The following is a 15,154-nucleotide window of genomic DNA, read 5'->3' as shown; positions in this document are numbered from 1 at the left end:
GAGCCTCTTATAAGACATTTCTAGTAGAATGAATCTTCTTATAAAGGGGCAAAAACAAACCAAAAAAATGTCCAAAATCACTGGGCCACATCTTATAAGAGGTTATAAGACTTCAAGGTCTTATAAGAGATGGCATTTGGATTTGGATTTTGCAATGAAATCCATTGTAAATTTGTAATAGACTAATACAATAGCGGTTAGTTATTGCTTAGTTTAAGACATTCATATGGATTACCAAAAATAACAAACAAAGACATTCATATGGCAATGTCTCACCTTATTAACAGCTCCGAAACAGTGAAACACCAAGATCTTCAGTATTTTCAAAAGAATATTTTGAAAAACATATGCAGAAGGTGGTAAATTTGTCATCTAAAGAACTCCTCTATGTTAACATCGTCCATAATATCAATGCAGCAATTGTCAAAATCATGAAAGCAAAGAAACAAGAGACTAGTTTAATCCTCAAGTATCTGTGCAGAACAAGCCCGTAATTTCTTCAGACGATTTATCTACTTGGCAATTAGTATAGTTTCCATTTCTTCAGAACAGATTAACAAATGATATCTCAACCGAACCAAATACGGAACAGTTATAATAACAACATTTGAACTAACCAAACATGTACCCTCATATTGTAATCTTGTTGGTGTTACATGATTCTTTCAGCATAACCACATATTCTGATTACAAGAATCTTTCAGCCTAATCACATATTTTGAACAAGGCTTTCATAATGTCACAATGAATATTCATCAGTAACTGCAATTTACCCCTGTAAATGCCAGAGATCTGCGTTCTGGATAACCAAGGATGCTCCAGAAGCTTGTGCAATGGGAGACGTTGAGAAGAATCTTTAACCAGCATCTGCTCAAAAAAATTATTCATGAAGTGTCAATCCTTTTATGAATACCATTCACGTAGTGCCATAATATATATAGTATAGTAATGCATATTCATACTGTGTCACTCTCCTAAAGGACTACGCGGACAAAATTTGTGGGGACATAATGGTTAAAAAGAGCAATTCATGTATATTGGCATGGGATAAAACTTGAATAATGAGCCCCACCGTGTATATTGGCTTTAAACAAAAATGTAATGCAGCAGCAAGTCTCACCTGACTAATGAGATCCTTCGCAGAAGATGAGATAATTGGCTTGGGGGGGGGGAGGGGGCGAACTTGAGATCCACTTTTATGATCCTGTGTATTTACAACTTGTGAGCAATATCCTTAGTGATAATTAAAAAGCTTTCATGCAATCTAAAAGGATAATTTTTTTCAAGATATTGGAAAGATCCCTCTGTCCCCCTGCCCCATTGACTATTACAAGCCATGCCTAACTTTCCTCGTAACAAAACTAGAATCCTAAACGTACTTGTTTATAATTTCAGCATATACCTTTTATGTGTCTGAGTGTTCCTTTGCCTCAAATGGAGGAACTCCGTAAGTACCTTCTATTTTTGTCTGAGTACTTGCTTGTAAAGAAACTCGTAGCACAAGACGCCAATACTCCAAATGTCCACATTTGCGTCATGCTCGACACTCTCAACTGTTGAAAGTAACAATATGTTGGTAACAGATGAAAACACAATGACAAGAAAAACTCATTTAACCCTGCTCAGTACATACCCATCTCAGGAGGGAGATAATCCAATGTACCACACATGGTCCTCCTGCGGTTAAAAGTGTGAACAGAAACCACACACTAACACAATAAGATGATCACAATAAGCATATACTTACTCACTATCAGATTATCACAATTGAACAGAAAACAGATCTATGGTTATCTAACCTGTGCACCAATCAGGAGATTCTCCGACTTCATATCTCTGTGTATGGCATGCTTCCATGGCAGTATATCAGGGGCTCGTGCAAGTAATGAAATGTACTGTTGACAAACATAAAATACATTAGTATAAGATATTTGCAAACAAGAACAGATATGCTTCTGTAAAAGTGGAAGTTTTGCATCAATGTACAATAAAACAAAGGCTGCTAAGTAGGGGACTTATTCCTTAACCAATAACTCAGTGGCTGCACGTTTCTCGCTGAAAAATTTGCACTTCTGGAGCTCCTTGTAAAGTTCGCCTTTCGCTGAATATTCTAATATCAAATATACCCGGGTCTGCAATCATAAAATGAAAGCAAAGTAACTCGGTCAATAAACATTAGAACAACACCCTGGACAAAGATGAATTCATATCTAAAAAGTACTAAAATATATAAAAAAAAACACACACATTCCAACCTGATCATAGAAGTACCCAGAGGAGATGGCTCTGTATCTTGACCATAGTTAGTAAATTCGTGGACGGCAAAAGTTCGATACGGTAATTATTGGCCTAAGATTCGAAATTTTCAATAATAATACTTTTAAATATTCGGTCTAATAAAACGCTAACGGTAAAAATATGATATACGTGTTTTAAACGGGTATAATACGAATGCATTCCTTTAAAATTCGGCTATATATTTTACCTTTAAAATTTTGATATATAAGTATATAACGTTTTTATTTTTATTTTTACAATTTTATTCATGAAAAAAATAATACAAATGTCAAATTTTTTGTTCTACTTACTATTACTAACACATTTATTTTTGGTTCCAACTAAGGCCCGGCCCAACCAATTCGCGAATTCAACCGTATCATTCAAAAATTTGCCGAATTATTCATTTTATTCGTCAAACCTTATAATTAGCGAATTAAACCGTTATCATTCAAAAATTAAGCCCGAATTATTAGTTTTATTAAGCCAAACCTTATAATTCGGCCAATTACTAGCTATTATCTTGACTTCCCTGCGAAGCTGATGCTCCACTTGAGACTGTTTCAACTGACACTTGAAAAGTATGTGGCTGTTCTGTTGGAAACACAATTTATCAGTCTCTAGTGCACTCAAATTAAAACAACTTCCGCATGATAAATAGATACCACATTTCAAGTTTCAACAAACACCTGTTAAATTCTAAAGACTATAAAAAAAAAACAGTTCAATTCTAAACAAGGCACGCAGTCTATTAACATGACCAAAAGGATAATCTACCATTTTTTTTCTCTTACCAAATAAACATGCCCAAATTTTCCTCTTCCGAGCGTTTCCAATATCAAAATCATGAAATCTCCACCTACTTCCATAACTTCCAAACACCAAACAACATTAGTTGTTCCTGCTAACATTCAAGTACCTAACTAGCTAGGTAAAACAAGTAAAAAAAAACAACCACGATTCACAATCATGATACACGGTAGTAAAAACATTAACAACCAAGATCACATTATCAGTACATATTTCAACAATGTGCACCATGTGAAATACATTGTCTGAATTAAAACAGAAAATTAAACATTTCATAGCTTCTTGTCATTATATTCCTTGTCTATCAAGCTGACTCACATAGATGGATATAGAGGGTGTGTGTGGGGGCGGTCGCACCCTTAGATTAGAAAAGTTCCACTGCCACATAACTAATAACTAATTCCCTAGAAAAATCTTCAAACTATAAGGACTCAAACCTCTAATTTTTTTTAGGAAACTTCTACTACGGCACTCCCAAAATTTTCACAACTATAGTAAGAATATAATCAACAAAAACAATAGTATGAAAAAAAAAAACTAATAAAAAACATTCCAATAAACCAATTTTTTTTACTTCTCTTTTTGCGCTTACAAAATTATCATTTATCATTTATTTTGAGTCCAAAACCATTTAAGATGGACAAATGTGTCTTTGAATATGTTTGATGGGTTGATGAGACTAAAACAAATAACCAAAGGCCCAAAGCCCAATCGGTCAGTTTGTATAATTCTAATCACCCATAACAAACTCGTATGCTCTCCCTCCTTTCTTCCACTCTCAATTCTTAAACAAACAATTACACCTCAACCCAAAAAAAAAAAAAAATAAAAACAAAAACAAAAATCACAAATTCATAAATGACTTGCGGTAGCGGCTTTGTTTTACCGCGTTTGTCTTAATTATTTGTAAAACCCAATATCATTACCAATAAAATTTCCCCTTAAAAAAAAAAAAACAAAACAAAGTAATTTTTTATTTTCAATGTTAATCTTTTATAACCCTATCTAACATTATAATATTATAATTAATGTTATAACATTATAACATTATAACATGTTATAAATTTATAATGTTATATATAACATTATATATAATGATATAACATTATATAGACTTATAACATTATAGGAAGTTAACAATTTGTTTAATTGTTGTAGACTTGTGGACTAGATAATGTAGATATATATAGACATAGTAGTATCAATTAATGACTTAAGTGTTTAAGTAGTTAACTTCATCAGTCCATATTAAATTCTTAGTAGTCAACGCACTCTAGTTTTGTGAATTAAAATAAATGCATAATTTTGTTGATATTTATTGTTTAGAACTTCTGACAAAAATAATAAAAAAAATAATACAAAAATGGTGGGGTAGGGTGTGCACATAATCTCGCACCCCCTGGCTTAGAATCATGGCTCCGTCCCTGCTGACTCAGACTTCATCTTCATCTCCATCAGCTCCATCTTCCTCATCATACTCCGACAGCGATCCCTTTCTTTGGCGGATGCCTTTCTTCTTCAGCGGCTTTGGCGGCTTCTTCCCTCCTTTGCTTGAGTTGGGGCTTTTCTAAGCGCCACAAATAGAAATGATTAAGTTTAGGAAAATAAAGAAAAATAGAAATCAATGAGAAAATTTACCAATCAATGAATGATGATTGAGATCATTGTATCTCTCATCAAAATCTTCATCTTCAACCACCTCTTCTTCTTGACCACCTCTTCTTCTTCTTCATTCTCACTCTCCACTTTTTTCTTCTTCTTCTTCTTCTTCCTCTCCTCCTCCTCCTCCTTTTCCTCTCCTCCTCTTTTCCCTCTCTTATCATATATGATGACTCCTCTTTAGCCCTCTTTGCTCTCTTCTTAGTTTTCCTCTCTCCTCTCCACCTCCTCATCACTACTATCCATCTCTCTCTTCACTCTCTACTTCAAGCTTCCACCCTTTCTCTTCTACTCTCTCTTCCTCTACATAAGCTAGCATGTGGAAAAAATGTATGTTGATTACAACTAATTTCAATACAGCTTTAACAATTTAAAATGCATCTCTGATAATTTTGAATAGCATGTTTAAGCTTTGTTTGATGTAATTCAAATTGTGAAATTGTGAAAGGACAAATGGTTTTTTTTTATAAGACAATTGTATTATTTAATTGCAGTACATCTTGGAGCAATACACACGCACCCTTGCCTGATGAGTGGCCTCGATTGACACACACACCTACAGTCTGGGCACATTAGATTTTAGTATTATTTATTTGTGGAAGAAATTGGCAATTATAAATGAAATGGTAAAAAGGAGAAATAAGAAATTTTAAAAACAGTTAATACACTCAAAAAGTGACGTGTTGATAAAATTGGAGTAGAATCAAAAGATAATATTGGTCTTTCTCTAGACAAAAAACACACTAAAAAAAGTGTCTAGAGCCCAATTTATAGTATTATTAATCCTATGGGCTCACAACATTAGCAACCTTAAAAATCAACAAATAGACAAACTACAAACAAAATCAAACCTGATCTAAATCTAAGTACGACAAAAGTAATTTAGCAGTTCAAACTGCACCTATTGCAGATTAAATAGCAAACCCGCACTCAAACAAATCTTTTTGGACAACATTTGCAAGACAAAGGAAACAGTACTATGTTTTAGCAACCCTGAAATTTCTTGAACTCCAATACAGACAAAAATTGACAAAGAGAATCAATTCTTAGAGCAATATCAACACATATAAAAGGTGGGGTATCAAGACAAAAATGTCTTAAAGGTACGAAAATTCAAGTCAGATACAACAGGGATGAAACAAACTAAATCAAAAAGAAATGTAACGAACTTACCTCACACTGTTCAGCATCAATGTCACATGGTCTAGAAACCCATCAAACCTACATAAAATCCATCAACTTCACTGAAAATAAGTAGATGTACCTAAATCATAGCCTCCAAACTATCCAGAAAAAAAAGGGTCAAACAACTAATCAATGACCCTGTGAATAATTTTACTAAACAGCCTAGGAAACAAATTAGAATAAAAAGCTATAAAACAAAAAAAAAAAAAAAAAAAAATTGCTTTGGTTATGCTACAGTGTGACAAATTACAAAGCAATTCAAACCAATGTGATATTATTCACCAAAATAACATCCCATTAATATTCCATCCCAAAAGTCACTCTGGAAAGCTACAGACTACTACAATTTTAAATAAATTAAATAAAAACTAAATAAATGAATGTTAATAATCCAAACTTTAAGAGTGTAGAGCGTAAGATAGATAGGTAGATGCTCACATTCATTCGTTTAATAATAACCAATAGAAAAGGGCGCTTTGACTATAACGAATGAGAATCAATGAGATGAAGAGATTACCATTTGAAAATAAAGCGTACCTAAGAAGGAGATGATCAAAATAGAGAGGGGGAGTGTCGTGTTATGTAGGTTTTAGAAGGTGAAATAGAGAAACGGAAGAAGAGAGAGAGACTGTGGTCTGCAGCCCTCCTTTAGGCAATAGCGCAGCTCCTTAAATTTCTCCCATCTTTGTTTGATGTGTCATGGCAATTGAGCAGTTCAATAAGCATGCATGCATTGCTACAAATTTGTCAGACTCTACCCATACTCTCCTATACCTTTTACTTTGTGCTTCTTCATTGCTTTCCAAGATCTATAACATTCAGCCACGTAGCTCGTGTTATTGTCATTGTTCCTACATCTAACCTGGAATACTGGATGATTCACACATGAATATTTTTAAAACGGCACCATGAATTCACTCCAATTTAACCCAACCCATTAAAAAAATTATTAAAAGTGAGCAATTGATTAATACACGAATCGGAAAAGAGGGTAACCGTTTAAACCCTTACTTCAACAAAAAAGAAATAAAAGTCACCGCCCATCACAAAAACAAAAACAAAACATAATCTTGGCTTACAAGTTACAGAGACACCGCCCATCACAGTTATTAAGGGCACCTTTAAAACTGAATTAATCTGAGAATATTGGCGATTTCGTACTATATTTATCTGTTTAAAGTTTGGGGTTTACATGATTAACAAATTATGTTGGTAATTTTGGTTTTTTCTAGTCTCTGTCAAATGTAAATGCAAATGTTAATGTCCATGTATGACTCTGTTAAGTGAAAGTCCCAGCAGTTTTCCTTTGCTGAGAGACTTCTAATTCTTCTGGTTTATGCACTATTGATTTGGAAGTTCTCAAGTAAAGTTCTTGTTTTGAATGTTGCAACCGACTGGAAATATTTGTTTACATCGGATGTGACGATCAAGAGTATTTCAGTTGTTGATGGTGATGCTGGAACAAGTCCTGCTAAGATGAGAGCGTAACTTCAATTTTCACAAAATTTCGTAGTCTTTTCATGTAGAATCTGATTTATGTTACTAGATGCACTAAAAATCGTAGGCTTTGTTCGTATCTGTAATGGAAAAGAGCAAAAAATTTTAAAAATTGAATGTGTTCTTTCAGTGATTGTTCCAACAACTTCCGACAGTATACCAATATGTTTACTTTGAATGATAGGTTCATCAACCGAGATGGAATTGATTTCTCAGATGCTCAAAGCATGCGACCTGTTCTGGTATTATCCTGTTTTAACCTTAATTGTAATGATGTTTATGCACGTATTTGTGTAAACTAGTATCGAAAAACAGTAATAAGAATGCAAGTAAAACTTATCACTGAGAATTGTGCTCGGCACAATTTCCTTAAGACGAAAAACGCCGCCGGTATGGTTGCTGCCAGCCTCAAGCCAAATAACTGGGATGCAAGAGTTGGGAGAATTATATTATTGAATTGAACAAAACAAGTTGGCTTAAATAGCCTTACAAAGTAACTGAAAAACAGAGGAAGATGCAACCCACGTTTAACACTACTTCACTACGTGGTATGAAGCTAAAGAATAGGTCAAACAAGCAAACACTCCCTTAACAATAGGGATTATTAACAAATCAGTAACAAATCCTAACAACTTAACATCCTCCCTTAAAACTGAATGATACTAGTACTCAGGTTTACACCAGTCTTGGACACCGCCCAACATGGTCCGAAGCTTCAAGAATGCATCCAACCTGTAGAGGTTTAGTCATTACATACGCTACTTGCTCCTTAGTATTGCGGTGAACCATCGTCCGATCTCGACCTTTTGTGAGTTCACGAAGGAAAATGAAAGCGAACATCGATATGTTTCTTTGGCGTCCATCATCAACGGATTTTTGGAAAGCTTGATTGCTGAACTATTATCACAATATACGATGGTAGACTTACTTTGAGTGTGACTAAGCTTCTCTAAAACTCTCCTCAACCACACCGCTTGACAAGCACATGAAGGCTGCGCGATGAATTCTGCCTCGGATGGTGGATAAAGTGACTACCGGTTTGCTTTCTTGAAGACCAACCTTTGCCCACGAACTCATTAAAATACATACCACGGCGTGCTCTTCCTATCTTCGAGTCCCCCAAGATAATCACTATCCGTGTAGGCAATTAATTCCTCACTTCCTCCCTTTTTGTAAAAACACCAAAGTCGGTTGTACCTCTCGAAAAGTACCTTAAGACTCTTTTGCGCGCTTGCAAAGTGAAGTTGATGGGATTTCCCATGTATCTATCTTGATAAGACTTACTACAAACATCACATCTAGTCGAAAGTAGCGGTTAAATACATAAGACTTCCACGACCGCTTGTAGAAAGTCTTTGTCTACTTTTACTCCATCTTCATCTTTGAAGAGCTTAGTTCGGAACAATTGGGTTGTGAACCCGGATTGCTTTATCCATCCCAAACCTCTCTAACACTTCCGGTAAATATATTTCCTCTGACTAATGTAGATACCATCAGATCTTTGCATTACTTCAATACCAAGAAAATATCTCATCTTCCCAAGATCAGTCATGTCAAACTCACGCATCATGGATCGTTTAAACTCAGCAAACATAGACTCATCATTGCCAGTGAAGATAAGATCATCAACGTAAAGACTTACAATTAAAATTTTACCTTTTTCTTCTGTTTTGATGAACAAGGTATGTTCACAATGGCACCTTTCAAACCCTTCCTTCACAAAATAAGACTCTATACGACTATACCAAGCTCGTGGAGCTTGCTTCAGTCCATATAAGGCCTTTTTCAGCTTGTACACCTTCTGCTGCTTATTACCCTTCTGTTCATAACCACGAGGTTGTTCAACAAAGACTTCTTCGCGCAGTTCACCATGTAAGAAAGCAGACTTCACGTCTAGTTGGTAGATAGTCCATTCTTCCTGAGCTGCAAGAGCAATCACCAAACGAATTGTATCTAATCGTGCCACAGGTGCAAACACTTCAGTATAATCAATCCCATGTTGTTGAGCATATCCCTTTGCTACCAGCCGTGCCTTGTATTTATCGACTTCCCCATTCTCCTTGAGTTTTGTTTTATAAACCCATTTTACTCCAATTTTCTTTCCTCCAGCAGGTAAATCAGTCAATTCCCATGTACCATTCTTTTCTATTGCCTCTATTTCCAAATCCATAGCTTTTCTCCATTTTGCATTTTTCACGGCATCTTCATAAGAAATTGGATCAGCAGCTGCAAACAAGGCCAGATTTTCCACATCTTCTTCTTCAAAAAGGCCTTCTCCACTTTCATAATCTATCATCCAGAATGGTGGTTTTCTGTTTCTTCCTTCATTTGAGCTAGGTGAACTGTCTTCAGTTGGCTCATCGGAAGACGAGTTCTCCACTCCTTCTATATCACCATTGAAATCAGCTTCATTGTCATCGACTACAGCTGTTTCTTTTTCACTATTATTGACTACGACTGTTTCTTCTTCACTGTCACCCAATTCCAAATCAGCTATAACTGCTTCTTCATGGCTCTTGTCCCAATCCCAACTCTTATCTTCTTCAAACACAACATCTCTGCTCACTATAATCTTTCGAGAAGCTGGATCATATAATCTATATGCCTTTGACTCCTCACTAACGCCAAGCAAAACACAACTGAAGCTTTTGTCATCGAGCTTTGTTCTTTTTACTATCGTGGCATGAACATGAAACACATCAAAACTTCGAAAGTAATCAACGGATGGTTTAACTCCACTCCAAGCTTCTTCTGGGGTCATATTTCTCCTTTGCAAGCGTTGGACTCGATTCGGCACACATGTCGATCCAATTGACTGCCGGGCGGGCGAAAAGTTCTTGGAATCTGCTTCTCACGAGAGCATGCTTTCTGAACCATATTCATAATGATTCTATTCTTTCTTTCCGCAACCCCGTTCTGCTGGGGAGTGTACGCAGCTGTCAACTGTCTACTTATACCATTTACATTACAAAAATCGATGAACTCTTGTGATGTAAATTCACCTCCGCGATCAGTACGTAGACACTTTATATATGATTCTGTTTCTTTCTCGACACGATTCTTAAAAGTTTTGAAAGTAACAAAGGCTTCTGACTTCTCAACCAAGAAATAAATCCAAGTTTTACGACTAAAATCATCAATGAAACTAATCAGGTACCTCTTCTTATTGTTTGAGATGGGTTTGATTGGTCCACAGATATCAGCATGTACTAGTTGAAGTCTTTGAGAAGCCTTCCATGTGCTCTTCTTTGGGAATGGATCTCTCTGTTGCTTCCCCACCATGCAGTCTCTACATAACTTTGAAGGAGCCTTGAGTTGTGACAAGCCACTCACCATCCTCTTTTGCTGAAGAGTTCTCAGACCTTTGAAGCTCAAATGACCATATCTACAGTGCCAAAGATGAGTTAAGTCTTCTGTGATTGTGTTGAAACAGTTGGATGCTTTTGGCCAAGATGTAGCTAGCAAGATGAACATCCTATTCAAGGACATTTCAGTTTCCATAATCAAGCCCCTCTGAGGATGATAGATCTTGCACTTTCCACGTTGAATCAGAATTGCAAGCCCTTTCTCTTGTAGCTGCCCAATGCTTAGTAAGTTGTTCTGTAGCTCAGGTACATAGAACACTTCAGTGATAATCTGAGTAATTCCATTTACTTGTAGCCTTACGTTGCCTTTTCCAATCGACCATGTTTGAGTTGTTTCCCGACTTCACGGTTTCCTTGAAGTTCTCATTAAGATCGAGAAAAAATTCTTGTTTACCACACATATGATTCTTTCCGAGTCGAGAAACCACACATCTTCTCTCCTAGCATTATTAATCTCCACATAAGACATCAACAACATTTCCTCTTCAATCTCTGCATAGTTAGCCTCATTCCCCAAGCTTGGACATTCATATTGAAAATGTCCTAGCTTATGACAGTTGTAGACTCCACAGTGGACTTGTCGTATATTCTTCTGCCTCTTCCTCTTCCTCTAAAACCTCCACGACCTCGACCCCTTCCTCCAGATCGATCTTCATAAGTAACCTTCAACGCTTGCTCCTCTACACCGTGGCCATTCATGCGTTGCTCATGCACAAGAAGGCTACTTTGCAACTCATCAATGGATAAGGTGTCTAGATCATTAGACTCCTCAATGGAACACACAACATAATCAAACTTGGGGTTCATAGATCTCAGAATCGTTTCAATGATAACAATATCCCCCATTTTCTCACCATGTACTTTCATCTTGTTGGCTATAGTAAAGAGTCCCAGCAAAGTACTCATCAACAGATTCTCCCGCCTTCATGTGAAGAACTTCAACTCCTTCCAAGAGCTTGTAATTGTGCAGCAGCTTGACTCTTGTGTCGCCTTGGTATTTCTGCTTCAAAGAATCCCGGATGTTTTTGCGGTGTCTTTGTTCAAGATAGTTTCCGAATTGATCGATCGATGCGGCTTGAAAGAGATAATTCTTAACTTTCAAGTCTTTCAAACTACGTTCATCAATCGCCTTCCTTTGTGCTTGATTGAGATCAACTCCTTCTGGCTGCTGCCGGGGATCCCACTCCACCACCAAGCTCCAATATTCCTTTGAACGCAAGAAGTTTTCCATAAGCATAGACCAGTGATCATAGTGCCCATCAAACTTTGGAATAGCTGGTTTCACAAAGCTTTTTTTTCTGACGCCATATTCTTACTGCTACACGCAAGAAGACTGCCGCTTCTTAAGTTTCAATCAGACTCCCTTGACGTGGCTCCGATACCATATGTTAAGAACCAAATAACTGGGATGCAAGAGTTGGGAGAATTATATTATTGAATTGAACAAAACAAGTTGGCTTAAATAGCCTTACAAAGTAACTAAAAAACAGAGGAAGATGCAACCCACGTTTAACACTACTTCACTACGTGGTATGAAGCTAAAGAATAGGTCAAACAAGCAAACACTCCCTTAACAATAGGGATTATTAACAAATCAGTAACAAATCCTAACAACTTAACAAAGCGTACGTCTCCTAGGATACAATAGTAGAGGAAAAATAATGTTGTGTTAACTCCTCATTGCCTGATTCAAGGAAAGATTTTGTAGGTTTTCTGGAGCTCCCAAACCAAGGAGGCCTTGTGTGCGCGCGAGCACCTCTTTATATCTCTCTACACTATCCCTCCATAAGGACACAACCAATATAAACTTAAGAGTCTTAAGTTTAGTAACCAATGTGGAACTAAAGCCCCCCACATTAGAGTGTAGTAGATACAAAAGGTCATGGGTTCAAACCCATGAGGACACAAATCCATGCACATTTCCAACAATCCCCCACATGAATGGAATTATTAAGAAACAGAAGAAAAGAAAAACAAAAACAAGAATGTCTGGAGTATGAAGAAGTTATGAATGGGTCAAGGTGTCATCGACTTGAACCTTCGCTGGTGTTTGTCTGTCCGGATTACTAGTTGACCAAATGACCATAGTCTTGAACTGCTCAACATATATGTAAGCCAAGTCAACGGGTAACACACATAACTTCAAAAACATCATAGAGTTCCCTCGGTTATTGCTCAGATAGCCATGAGCTTCCCAAGTTTCATGAGTGCTCTAGAGAACAAGCCTATAAGTTCTCATAGGAGCGGCTTTTACTTCGAAACTCATATAGGTGCCTCTATCGGGGAGTGTCTTGTATCTTTACACCCCACTAGAAAAACCAGCTATAGAAAGCATTAAGAGTATTCACTCATCCTTTAAATGATCTGAGTATGTACTACTACATCATAGGGATGGGGTACAGAGTTTTCACTCTAGGTGTAGTACCCCACAAATCACGCAGATAACTTGTTTTCCCATTGAACCTTGATCCCGGGATCTCCATTCCACGAAGGTTGGGTGTCGGATTATCGGTGATTTAATTAAATAGGCAATTAGTCTTTAAAAGACTTTTAGCCCCATCCCCTCGATGTACTAAAACCGACTCTCTAGCGGGCGCTTTAGTTAAAGGATCGGCTAAATTTTCTTTTGACCTCACAAAAGTCAATAGCTATGATCCCATCTCTTAACAACTATCGATAGTGTTATGTCTTCGACGAATATGTCAAGATTTCCCATTATAGGAAGAATTTTTGGCCCCAAGATAGCGACTTGGCTATCACGATGAATAATAGAGAGCAGTGGAACAGGGTTTAGGCCAAAGCGGGATATCCATCAAAAATTCCCGATCCACTCTGCTTCCTCACTAGCTTTGTCTAAAGCTATAAACTTAGATTCCATAGTGGAACGGGCAATGCAAGTTTGCTTAGATGATTTCCAAGACACTTTGCACCCCTGCCATAGTGAACACATAGCCACTAGTGGATTTAGATTCCCGAGAATCAAGAATCCAATTGGCATCACTGTACTTCCCTCAACGCACGGTGGATATCCGCCATAATGAACACCATAATTTGAAGTATATTTCAAATATCTCAATACTCGATAAGAGCATCCCAATGCTCATTCTTTGGGATTTATGGTGTCTACTAAGTTTGCTTTACTACAGAAGCTATGTCGGTCTAGTCGCGGTTCATAAGATACATGAGGCTTTATATAACCCTAGAAAACTCTAAAGGAGATACACCTAATCCAAAGTATTTTTTGTCAAATGTATACTAGGATCATATGGTGTTCCGGCAGTACACAATGGGGGGTGGGAATTTGGCCTACTAACGACCCTAACCCTACGACCCGACCGACCCTAAGCCCTATAAAGCCCTCACAACTAAAGCCCTCACGAGTTTAGGGCGGGCCGGCCCGCCCTAATGCTTTCTAGAGGCGGGGCTAGGGCTAAAGATTCTAAAACATAGGCTCGACCCTAACCAAGCCCTAACCGGCCCTGTTTCATACTTTTACTATAAATACACATACCATAATTGTCCAACTCTTTGTTAAATATTTTCAATTAAAATAACATTGTCATTTGTAATTTATCACTTACACCCAAGGGTACTTCCAATAACTTGTTTTATATAACAAAACTTGTCAACTTAGCGACCATGAAGAACAATGAGCACTAGCCTAATAAAAATAAGACTTTATTCCTTTGATCATCAAGTCAAAGTCCATAACTTATTATTCTCAATTTCTTTTCTCACTTATTTCTTATAAATTATATTTTTATTCACATCCAAGCCAAGTCTAAAACTAAAGGTTTCCTTCCACACCATTAAAGCAAAATACAGAAAGCGGACATTTGTAACATAGAAACCAAAAACACCCTTTGTCGAGGAAAAATGACATTTATAATCTCAAACCTTTCTCCATCACTTGTTCAAAAGCCAATATTTTCATTTCCATATACAAAGCTTGAATCACTTTTAAATTAGAAGAAAGGTAATATTATATTTGTTTGAATCTATTATAGAAATAATTTATGATATTACAAATAGTTTAACAACTTCCATGACCCTTAACCAAAACTATTATGTTTCTTCTTTATATCTATTACTTCTTCCTTTAAAATGATAATATAATTATTTGTCTATGTATTTCAATGTTAAATGTAATTTTAGTGAGGTTTGAGTACAAGGAAGAACAAATTCAACTCTCGATGTACTTGAGTTCATTAGATTGTGGATGTGCATTTTAAATTTTTGGACTTATACAGGATTATTACTAGATTGGTTGGACTTTGAGTTTGTAGATTATTGTACATTTTTGTAATATAAATGAGTTTTAAAACTGATGTAGTAAAAAAAAGAAAATATATAGGCCCGCC

The 15,154-nt window shown here is 36.5% G+C and overlaps 1 pseudogene; it reads right to left on the bottom strand.

Annotated features, from left to right (window-relative positions):
- Nucleotides 1-705: 705 nt before the first annotated feature.
- LOC147511789 (serine/threonine-protein kinase Aurora-1-like) lies at nucleotides 706-3,188 on the bottom strand (annotated as a pseudogene).
- Between the last annotated feature and the right edge of the window lie 11,966 nt (nucleotides 3,189-15,154).

This window comes from Coptis chinensis, chromosome 3, assembly GCF_015680905.1.
Source record: "Coptis chinensis isolate HL-2020 chromosome 3, ASM1568090v1, whole genome shotgun sequence".
Lineage (NCBI taxonomy): Eukaryota > Viridiplantae > Streptophyta > Magnoliopsida > Ranunculales > Ranunculaceae > Coptis > Coptis chinensis.
Note: the sequence above shows the minus strand (reverse complement) of the source record. Positions and strands in the feature narration are given on the sequence as shown.